The sequence below is a fragment of the Patiria miniata genome, unplaced genomic scaffold (genome assembly GCF_015706575.1).
Source record: "Patiria miniata isolate m_02_andy unplaced genomic scaffold, ASM1570657v1 HiC_scaffold_3, whole genome shotgun sequence".
In the NCBI taxonomy this organism is placed as follows: domain Eukaryota; kingdom Metazoa; phylum Echinodermata; class Asteroidea; order Valvatida; family Asterinidae; genus Patiria; species Patiria miniata.
Window position 1 is genome coordinate 1864669 of NW_024037069.1, and position 12339 is coordinate 1877007.

Consider the following 12339-nt stretch of genomic DNA (forward strand, 5'->3'; position numbering starts at 1 on the left):
AAGGTCGACAAAACAAAATAAACTCAATAAACAAACGAAAAGAATAAGTGTTAATATGAAAGAGAAAAATGCCAAACAAATAATATTGAGTCTAACCATTTTAAGCAGATAAAATCAATATAAACAAACGTTTAATTTGTTAAGAAACACAGAAAGAAAATAATGTAAGCATTTTTCTGAATAGCGGCTTTAATATTATCTGCCATCTTTAAGATATTGTTGCGTTCCCTAATAGCAGTTCATGAAACATTTATTAGAGTCAACAATATTAAATAAGGTGGAGGGAAACAGAGCTTTGGGGTGACAGTCACACATGACAATACACTGCTTTATTCATCACTTGCTTCACATAGCTTTGTATACATTCATCAATCTATAGGGTTTCTCCTTTTGGTAGTTTGGTAGCGTTATAGAGTTAATAGGTTGGTGTCTACAAAGTCTATACATGTACTATGGCAAAACCATGTCGACCAATACGAACCGAGTAGGCACCGGCAGGGTACGGGTTATCGACGGTCAGACCATGGTCAGACCGAAGCGGGAGCGGTCCGCTACGGTGACCAGGGAGGCAACGGCAGCTGGACGGGGGCACCGAGTGTACCAGGCCGCACTACAGTTGAAGCAACTAGTGCATGTGGCGTATCGGGTATCCAAGGTCAACCAAGGCACTAAATGCACCAAGGATAGTGTTTACGACAAGACCGGGCTAGCTTAGCTGAACTACGGGGGAAATGGATACGGGGAGCCGGCTGACCACAGTTGTGGTGACGGGGATGAACTAGCTCTGGCTGGGTTAGAACATGGAGGAATAAGATTCCTCCATGGTTAGAACACGAGACAACCGCACATGTTCAAGCTAAGACTAGCAGTCCAATGGCCATTCGAAACCGCACGGCACCATTGGGACTACACTCTAAAAAATAGTTGCTCAATATTGGGTAAAATTACTACCTTTTCGAGAGTAAAAAGGGAACATGGTCGTCAACTTGTGTACTTTTTTTTACACAACAGCTAAAGTGTAGAAAAGTACCCATTTCTGTGTAACTTTTACCCATAATTGTGTTACGTGTTTGCAAAACAAAGTTGGGTAAGAAAGTTTACCCATGTGACGACCATGTTCCCTTTTTACTCAATTATTGGGTAAACTTTACCCAACCCTCCTTTTACCCAAGTGTTGTGTCAGTTTCTTACCCAGATATTGGGTTCTAATTTTTACCCTGCATTGTTGGGTTCTAAATTTACCCATCACTTGGGTTGTTTTTAAATTAGTTGTTGTGTACCTTTGTTATTGACCCTTGCGGTTTTATTCAACTTTGAACTCTGCAATGTGAATGGCATGCTAGAGACAGCAATCTCGAGGGATTTCAATAACTGAGTCCTGGTTTGGAAAGTCAGTAAAATGAATAAGATGATATTTCCCCAAGTATGGTGCTGATGCATGAGGACTATTACGAGGAACGTGGGCTATGTGATGGGCAGGGGTGTTAGAATTTCCCTCAATCAACTCATTCAAAAACAATTCCCCCAATGTCGGTCACTTTACTCCGTGTTTCTAGATATGAGAACACTCACTATACGGTACATGAAACGCATGCATCATGTGCATGGAATCGTGGTTAGCAGAGCCGTGACGTCCAAGTTGCAAATAATGTCTAAATAATTAGCATGTCACTTCTCCAATCTCTCCGATATTAATCCTCATACATCAGCATCCCATTTGGAGGAAACAACACTGAAATTCATTTCACTGACCTACCTGGAACAAAGAAATCACGTCTTCAAAATCCCCAAATTGTTGAAGGTCTCACAAGCGGCGGCCATCTTGTACATGAGTGATGACGCGTGCACAATATTGGGTAAACGTTGTCACGTGCGTCAGTTTACCCCGCACCGTGGTAACAGTTTACTAGTGTCGTGGTAAATTCTACTCTTCGACGTGAACAATGAAAGAATTGTTACACAGTGATGGGGTAAATCCAGTTTCTTTAACCCATCACTTGGGTAATAATACCATGATTTTAACTTTTTGCCTGTGCTGCTAGGACTTGTAGTCAATGTTGGGTACTACTTTACCCTTTTCATGTTTAACATTTTGACACAAGTAGGAGGTACAAGCGAAATTTTCATTTTGCTCAATATTGAGTAGAAATGACACAATTTTTTTACACAACAGTTTTACACAACATAAATTTACACTTCATTTTTAGAGTGTAGTGTATTACTATTTCACCAGCTTCTACACACTCCTCGAGGGATCTAGGAGAAGGATGCTTCATAATAACACTAGTACTAGTGATTGCACTATTACTTCACCGCGCCTCAACCACCGAGGGAGGCCGATGCCTCGTAGTGACAAGAGTCGCACAACAATCGGTCTGTCAGAGTCGAGTTCGTCGCACATCATACGAGTTAGGCCACACACAAAATATTCGGTCTCTGGTCAGACCAAAGTTCCGGAATTGACGCGGCCACGCGGCTTTTTTTTTTCTTTCTTTCTTTTTTTTTTCTTCAAGCTTGGATTGTACAGACAAGGTGGGGTACTGTTTTGCTTTTTTTGTGTGTCCTCATGTACATTGGTGTCCTCCATAATTTGCCTTGGTGCTTTCGATCATTTGCCTTGGTGCAATTTCCCATTCCCTGGTGCTTTTTGGTAAAAAAAAATTGAGGAGGTGCGGAAATAGAGGGCGCTGTTGGAGCTACCGCAGAACATTTTGGAAAAAAAAAAGATCGACGCGCATGATTAAAATCGACGCGCGCGCTGACCAGAGACCGACTTATAATTTTTTTTGGGCCTTACAGCTCCACGTATAAGTTCGCCGCAAAACCTTGGGTTAGGGTTCATTCGCACTACATTGGTTTCGTGGTTCGCCGCACTGCCGAAAGTGAGGAAAACCTCCGGTATTTATAGACAGTAGAAGTCTCGGGATTAAATAATGCATGAGCACTGATTTAGGAATTAACCAATAGTAATCTTCCATGTCGAAGGATCACATGACTAGTCACATGGTTTACTAAGAGTGCCTAGTGCAAAAGACTAGAAACGTGTGCATTTACATAAGGGAAAACATGGAGAGAGAAGTGTGCAAATACAGAGAGAGATGTGTGCAAATAGTTTGATCAGAGTGCAAAAGTGCTTACACAACATCTCGAGCAACTTGATGGAGCGAGTGAAAAGCTAAAAGGTTACTGGGTCACAGGTTATTGACACCACAGGATGTCTTACCACGCCCAGCTACGCGACCACGCAAGGGTAACATTCTATTCCTCAAGCTAAGTACGGGACTGGAAAACTGGACCGAGAACTCCCGTTAGAGTTCATGGGTAACACACGGGGGAGAGAAATGCTCCGTGTCGCTGAGCAGTCTCTCGGAGAACGCCAAAGCACACATGCTACGGGGAAAGGAATTAGCTCGCTGGGGCGAAGGGCGGTGTGGTCAGTCGCGCACATGTACATTGCTACATGACTAATGATTGCAGTAGCGTGCGTGGTATTCAATGGGAATAGGCTACACACATTAATTCTGCTCATTTTTTTCTCAGTTCTCCTGGACTTGTCGCTATATTTCTTGAGAGAAGCCTCTAAAATCTTCACAGGTAACATAGGTTTTCCCGGCTATTTTAAAACGTTTATCATTCGAATTCACCGTTTTAATATTCAAATTCGTCCATCAACATGGATGTGGTGCACTTCCAATGTTTAATTTCGTCTTTTGTAGGACAATTTCAACTTCAGTTCAAGTAAATTCAAACAATGAGCACACGTTTTCGTCCCGGGGTATTCAATTTCGTCTCGTCTGCGCCAAACCTTGTCATTCAGAAATTATATTCGTCTAATTGAATTATAGCAGACAAATTCTATCTCTGAATGCTGCCATTCAGCAACAGCATAGACGAATTTGATCTGTAATGACGAATATTCTCGACCCGGTGACTAAAGAGGGTGACCAAACTTTAAAATTGAATGGTAAATGACTAAATTGGTTTTGTTATAAGCGTGCGATTTTTTTTTCTCGGACGAAACGAATGTTAGAATTGATGAATTTGAATGAAAAATGTTTTTAAATAGCCGGGAAAACCTATACGATCCAGCGCCGACACAATCGATGTTACCGGGCACGGACGGTAGACGTCGACCGGGTACTGGGCGTACAGGCCCGGCGGGCGCCACGCGGAAAATCACGTTGCCGCAACAATTTGCAAAATTATCGTCAATCACTACCTTTGACTTTCGATGGTATTTCAAATCCGACGTTTTAAAAAATGATCACTAGTATAGTTGTGCCGGGAATCCTTTAAACTGTTTGAAAAATTGGACTCCCTTTAGGAATAATCGTAAGTGTCAAAAAACGGGGTGTACAGGGTAAGTAAAAACAAAAACGAAACACAAAATGGCAGGACCAATATTTGAAAAAAAAAGTTTTGCCTGTAGCAATTTCAAGATCTAGGATATGAAAGCCCAGTCATTAAGCTTACAAGAACCATACAAATCGCTCATATACTTTTTCAGTTACGGAATTTTGAACACAAATACCGTTTTCAAGTTCTGTCCATGGATCACAAAAAAGTAAGTGTTCTTTCAGCAAAACGAAAACAATTCTCACAGAGATGCATGTGAATCGTGAATTGTTTTCGTTTTGCTGAATGAACACTTACCTTTTGAAAACATGAACATATAAGGGCATAGCAAGGTCAGTTTTAGCGAGACGCTCCTAATTTAAAAGTTGAAAATAATTACTTGGTTATTTATCTTGGGCCAATATTTTCGTTCAAAGTCTCCTTGGAAAGGCCAATACCAATGTACTACTAAACAATTATCAAATTCTAAAGTGAGGGCTGCCATATTAAAAAAAAACACAAATATATACCAACTTGAAATACTAGATCATCTTTGTGAGTTAGTGAGTTAGAATTAATTGACGCATAAAAGTTCTTTAACGTGTGAAAAATTATTACGACACACTAAAGCTTTAATTAGAATATATATGCAATTCGACAATGTAGATCCGGAAAAAAAACTGTATTATTATTTGAACCATTAACGTGAGGAATATCGAGAAACAACAATATATTTGAACAAATTGTCAGCAACTTTGCCATGACACAAAGTTAAACTCTTGTTATAAGCAGTAAAGCTTAACTACAAAAAAAAAGTATACAAAGGAACGATTCCTCTAATGATTTTCAATGATGTCCCGTAACCATGACAATCAAACAAATAATAACAAAAAACATCATTTACCTTTATCTGCCCGATTGCTTTGGATCATCCGGCATGAACTATAGGTTTTTCCGGCTATTTTAAAGCATTTGACGTTCGAATTCACCGTTTCTTATATTCAAATTCGTCCAGCAACATCAAGTTAGTGCACTTCCAATGTTTAATTTCGTCCTTTGTCACACAATTTCAAATTTAGTCCAAGCAAATTCAAACAATGAGCACACGTTCAATATTTTGTTTAAGGAAAATTACACGGGGATTTATTTCCTTTTTTTATTGTAAGACTTTTCTTTCATTTTGTTTATTTTAAATAACGTTGTATTGTTGATCTTGGTAATCTTTACTCGTCTTTGAGTTCAGTACTCTACTTTGGTCCAAAGATCATGAGATCAAATGTGCCAAACTGTGCTTGGGATACCAGGAAAATTCTTTAAACCACACTAGACTAATTTACTTTATACAAGTTTTAAACTGATAAAAGACGAATTTGATCTCTGAATGCGGCCAGTAATGACGAACATTTTCGACCCGGTGACTAAATAGGGTGACTAACATTTGAAATGGAATGGTACATGACTAAATTGGTTTTGGTAAAAGCGTGTGATTTTCTTTCTCGGACGAAATTGAGAGTTGCTGAATTTGAATGAAAACTGTTTTAAAATAGCCGGGAAAACCTTTATTAACTAGAGCTATCTGTAAAATGTACATTTTTCCCAAAACCACATTTTCTCTAAAAAGCTCCATGTTCTTTACTTTCAACATTGATCAACGTATTTATATATTTTTTTTTAATCAAAATCCTTTTACCATGAGAAACTTTCCACAAATCGAAGGCTTGTTTATGAATTGAATTATTTAGCATTTATCCCAAAAGGAACCTACCAAATTGTTATTAAAAAGTCCACTTGGATTAAAGATTAATCACCCCGTAAAATTATTCTCTCTGGCTTGATGTTCTTTAGGTGATTTCCAATGATCAGTCAATCGACATTTTTTTTAGTAAAGAATTATATGGAATTATATAGGTTTTCCCGGCTAGTTTATCATTCGAATTCACCGTTATTAATATTCAAATTCGTCCATCACCATCGATTTAGTGCACTTCCAATATTTAATTTTGTCTTCTGTCAGACAATTTCAAATTCAGTTTAAGCAAATTCAAACAATTTTAGAATTAGCACACATTTTAGTTCCGGAGTATTCGATTTCGTCTCGTCTACGCCAAACCTTGTTATTCAGGAATAAGATGAATTCGATCTCTGAATGCTTTCATTCGGCAACAGCTTTGACGAATTTGATCTGTGATGACGATTATCGTCGAACCGGTGACTAAAGAGAGTTACCAAACTTTGAAATTGAATGGTAAATGACTTAATTGGTTTTGTTAAAAGTGTGTGAATTTTTTCTCAGGCGAAATCAAATGTTAGAGTTGGTAAATTTGAATGAAAAAATATTTTAAAATAGCCGGGAAAACCTATATTATAATTATATTACAGTGTTTCGTGATAAAAATTTGTGCATGGTTTTCACTTTTGCTCGAAAAGAGTAATACCCGCTGAGCTGAAACTTCAACAGGTTAGGTATCGAACAGTTAATTTTTATCATTTTGTCTGGTGCAATCATTAAAAAAATATATATATATATATATATATATATATATATATATATATATATATATATTTGCCTTTAAACACTACTGTCATTTCGATCAAAACAACTCAACTGCACCTCAACATGGAGGCGCAGAGATACAGCACTGGGGAAGGGGATGGGCAGGGCTACGTTGTTGCAATCAACGCATTCAAAAACCGAACGCCCATGCAGGTTACGAACCGAGATTTGCAAAGTATGATTGGTGAAGTGATGAATAAATAGTTATCATTGGTCACCCCCCCCCCCCCCTCACACACACGCACAAAAGTCGGTCTTCAAAATACCTTTTCCTTAGCAATTTTGACGGAGCTGGCAGTCTTCCTGGCGATTCAGAACGCCAACAGAAATATGAAATATTTTTATAACTAACAATTGGCCGATTTCGTTTCGTTTAATGTCTTATGCAAAAGAGAATACATTCTTTTTACATCCAGCAAAATGACAATTGGCAATTGTAAGGCAGAAAAATGTTCCGGACGAACATTCAAGAAGTACGGACAGTACATATTTTAATCGGGGACAAAGTTCACCTAAATTTATAGTTATTTTCATTATTGCCCAGAAATATATGAAAATTAGTTCCTTTTCATGTCATTGCCAACCTATGCCCTGGAAATAGTCCAGAATAATTATGGAATTCATCAGCAGTCTTTTTACCAAAAGTGACTGCCAAAATATAAGCTTCTTGACTCACCGATTTAGTTCAGCGTGAATCCAGCGAGTCCTCCCCGGGTTGAATCCGTTTTCGACCGGCAGAGATCTGCTGACACTAACCACTAGGCTCCAGAGATAAAAGATCGGTTCTAGAATTCGCAATGGAGCTTTAACACCAATCGCCACGTTCCTCCCGCTGTCTGACTTCCCCGGATGAACGCAGAAGAATAGAAGGATGGGCATCTGCGCTTTGCTATACATGTATATGATTTCCAGCTTGCTCTTTCTGCTGATTGTATTAACTTGTTTTAGGTGGTTTCCATGGTAAAATGCCATTCACGGCAAAAAAAAATGATTCTATTATGAAAGTAATGATAATGTTAATTGAATCACATGGTGGCCCTAATAAGATTGGTTTTCTGGTGCGACGTAGCTATTTTGTGCTAAATGAATCAACATGCTCGCATAGACTTGTTCTGAAGTCGATAAACGGCTGGGGTTTGTCCGTATCAGTCGGCGCAACGCACCGCGGAGCCAAATGTACAGACTTATTAACCAAGTACCGACTTGAAATCACTCCAACTCCGCTGTAGGCCCTACTGTCTCTGGTTTACCGGAAATGGCAGAATGATTTTCATCTTTTCTAACCAATTTATACTTTGGAATATATTATTTTCAACTACCATGCAAGGGCTTTTCTTTTCGTTACTTATGCGTAGCGGCCTAGCCAGTATTGTGACGCACGCCTCCCATAAAAAAAATCGTTGATGCCCTCTCCCTTTCTCTGCATGTGTTAGTCCCTTAAATGACCATGGTTAACGGGTTTAACAGGAATTGGGAGCCCCCCCCCCCCATAACACTCCCCCCTCCCCCCCCCCCCCCCCCCCCCCCCCCACACACACACACACACACACACACACACACATGTTTACGTTACATACAAGTTTGGACATTGGTCCCTTGGTTTCGTGTATTTAAGAAAAACCAGTGAAAAAAAACCCTCATTTTCCTCAAACTGTGAAAACTCTTTCAACACAATTTATTTCTATGATCCCCCTTAGTGTTTCTCTTCATCTTGCCACAGATAAAGCTAAACCCAAAAATGCCTCTGAACCTGTTTTCCAGAAATGGGGAAACACTGTGTGGACTTGGGCAAGTCTCCTCTACCTGGTTTATGTGGATCTCTTTTGTTCGGAAGTCCACACAGTCAATGTAATGCCTACCCACACACCCACATACACCCCAACTCCCCATCCCTATCCCATTCCCTCACCCCCTCCCCATGGTGGCAACCCTGGCTCTGCCGCTGATTATGTGCACAAACAGATCCGCCCTGCGAGTAGACTATAGATCCCAATACCGATTGCGATAGGAGGCAGGAACCAGTCTGCCATGCGAAAAACTGAATGCAGCCATATGTCCAATTACTGGGCTACGGCTTTAATTACACATGTGTCTATGGCAGCTGCTGCAGCCACTGCTCATAGACATGTGTGTAATTTCAAGATGTAGCCAAGTCATTCGGACACGGCCTTATTGTTTGAATTACTGAATTCTAATTCGAAAGTCTTTGAACGCAGCCTTTTTTCACTCGGTGTCTCATTTAAAAGAATTTCTTTTTTGTATTTTACAAAAATAAGCAATTTTACAAAAATAAAAATTATTTTTTTCGGATAAAGTCCATCTCTTATTATACTGAACGTGCATTCCTTACATGGTCGGGGAAGACCGTTGATTGATGATGTACGAACAGGTTACATCTGTTTGTCCCCTTTTTCTATTTACAAGTTGCAAACGCTTACTGACAAATGTAACCTTTTGTTCAATGTTCCTGCCTAATTTCCGTCCTCATCCACATGAGAAGTGAACAAAATATGTGTCTTCCCTCTAAGAAGAAGTTAATCAATGTTAAGAAGTGAGTTGTTGTAATAAGTGATTCGATATAAGAAAAAAGAGTTCGGAGAAAAAAAGAGGTCAAATCTTCCCAACCTGCTAAATAAATGCAATGACCAAATGGTTTAGATTAAATATAAATAGAGAAAAGAGCAACCAATAATATTTGCTTTAATACAAAGCCAACCTTAACATGAGAAGAAACTGCTGAAGTTCGAGAAAATTAGAATGATACATTCTTGAATAACAGTACACTGCATATTAGGTGCAAATATAAAATTGAATTTGTCCCCCCCCCCAAAAAAAAAACACCCAACAACAACAACAACAACAACAAAAATTGGTAAAAAATTAAACTTTGATGACACATTATATTTAAACAGTGATGTAACACTTTTCAGAAGAGTAAAATGATGCCCAGAAATGTCTCTTACAGTTACAATTCATTACACCTACATGGATATTGTCATTAAAATAACACCTATGATGAAGCCGTCACAGAAACATCGCTCAGCATGCGATACGCGCGAATCATATATAGTGCAGATAGTCAAAACTATTAACTTTTGGCTTGATGACTGGTCTTCAGTAGTGACAAATGTTCATTGACATCAAATGGTTTGTTATAACCTAAAAAACATCGCCTGCTATCATATATTATGCAATGGAACTGCGGAATCTACACAAAGACAGAAAACCATTAACTGCTAGCTTGCTCAGTCATTTTTGCTACCGCTCGTTAATAGTCGTCACAGCAATATATCATGTTTGCCTCCCCCCCCCAAAAAAAGTGCAGAATTAGGAAAGGAAAAGATAGAATTCGGATCAAGTCTCTTCGCTCAAATCAAAATCCCTTGGACTATCTGTGGGAGAAAACTGTAGAAATTCTGACGTAATGAGAATGCTGAATCAGGCTTACAATTGAAACCCCTTCAAAAAAACTAATTTAATAAAGAAACATCATTTCCAAATATTTGGTTTTCACGTTAAGCAGTTTGTAATTATAAAAAAGTGGTTATGGCTGATATGATAAGCAACAATTTGAGCTGGGCTATCATACATAATGGAGTAACTGCGGGAATCTACACAAAGAAACAAAACAATTATCTGTCTGCTTGTGGCCTCATTTTCACTCTCACCAAATGTCAATGATTTTTTTTTTATGGAAACAGTGAAAAATTTCAATTAATCCATAGTGATGTCACCTTTTTCGAGTATCATTATTATTATTTTTATGTACTTTAGCCTTTCGGGTAGGTAGTTGAAAGGTGTTGAATTTTTATTGCATTTTCAATCTCTAATTAAACACAACTGTTTACACTTACAAAGGAGGGCTATTCAGGTAGATTATCGATTTTTAGATTAAATGCCCGGGCAATATGCAATGAAGTAAACATTATAAAAGAAGGGAGGGATAAATTATAGACATTATTTTTCATTAAACGGACCTGTTCGTAATTCGCATATCCGAAATTTGTTTAAAATTAAGAAGTCTCCGTGATACAAACAACTGTTGGTAAATAGTGCTCTCAATAATTACCGTAACTATGGAAGGAGCTTTTTTTGGCACGCGATGCCCACGACTTTCAATAGCGTTCCTTTACACTTAGTTTTGATATTGACTGCAAAACTGGTCTCATATCACACACGTGCGTGTAATGAAATAACTAATAAGACATTTCAAAACAAAATGTGTTGAGTGATCAGTGGTGGAATGTTGAGATGAACACTGAAAAGGTTTTAAAATCCAACTGAGGTTTAAACTTTATCTCTTTTTGCTGTTCTCGTACAAAAGTAATTACATGTGTTCTCGGTTTGATTGTTCTGGTGGGAAGGGTCCGAAGAACCACCTCGAGTTCAGCATGGAACCGTTATTGAGCTGTCCATTTTTAATCTGAAGAAATGTCCACTTTTTTGAATAGAAAAGATCAACCCCTCACACCAGGTTTGCTATGAGCTTTGGTATTTCGCCATTTTGACAGTCGATTTGCCTGATGTGAACACACCATTAAAGCACCCATCATACATAATGTAGAAACTGCAGTAATCGACACAAAGAAACAAAACAATTATCCGTCTGCTTGTGGCCTCGTTTTCAGTCTCTCCAAAAGTTAATAGCTTTCTGATGAAAACAGACCGATTAATCATTGGTGATGTCTTTTCTTTTTTTTTTTTGATTTTTTTTTTTAACCCATCTGAAGGTTTTTAATTTGCCCTTTTCTTTTTAATTCGATATTATTGTTTTTCTAAAAACACAAACTGTTTACTGCCTTTTAAAAAATGGTAAAGGATTTACCTAAACATTTATTTTGTATCATTTTTGTTAAAACAGTTGCCTGTACTATCGGTTACACTTCTATGTTCTGACACCCCTGTGTTCCGACCGCACATATTCCTAGTCCTAACCCTAACCCTAACCCTAACCGGGCGTAACACAATCTTATGTTTGGGTTGCCCAAACATGGGGATGTCGGAAGATAGGGGTGTTGGAAAATAGAACAGTCATCGTTCTATCACATTCAAGGCAAAAACAGAAGACAGGGTACATTTTTGAGGGATTATTTTCTCCTCAACTTTTAATACGTTTATCTGGAATTTAGAACATGCATTTTATTATAAATGTGTTCTTTGTAACAACGGTTTAAATTACTCATGAAGCCCGGTTCATTCATCAAAGTTAAACATATTTCAACTCGGGCGAATTTCTCAGCGAATGTTTCATGACGTCAAATTCGCTTTGCAATCGCTTTCACATGAAGTATGAACCGGGCTTTAGATGGAATTTTCGTCGGGGTGATTTTTATTATGTTAAATGTTATTAACTGTTTGGAATAACATAGGTGTTACCGGCCAATTTCCCGAAATTTTCATTCACTTTTGAAAATCTGTCATTCGTTTTCGTCTGAATTTGACTGCACGTC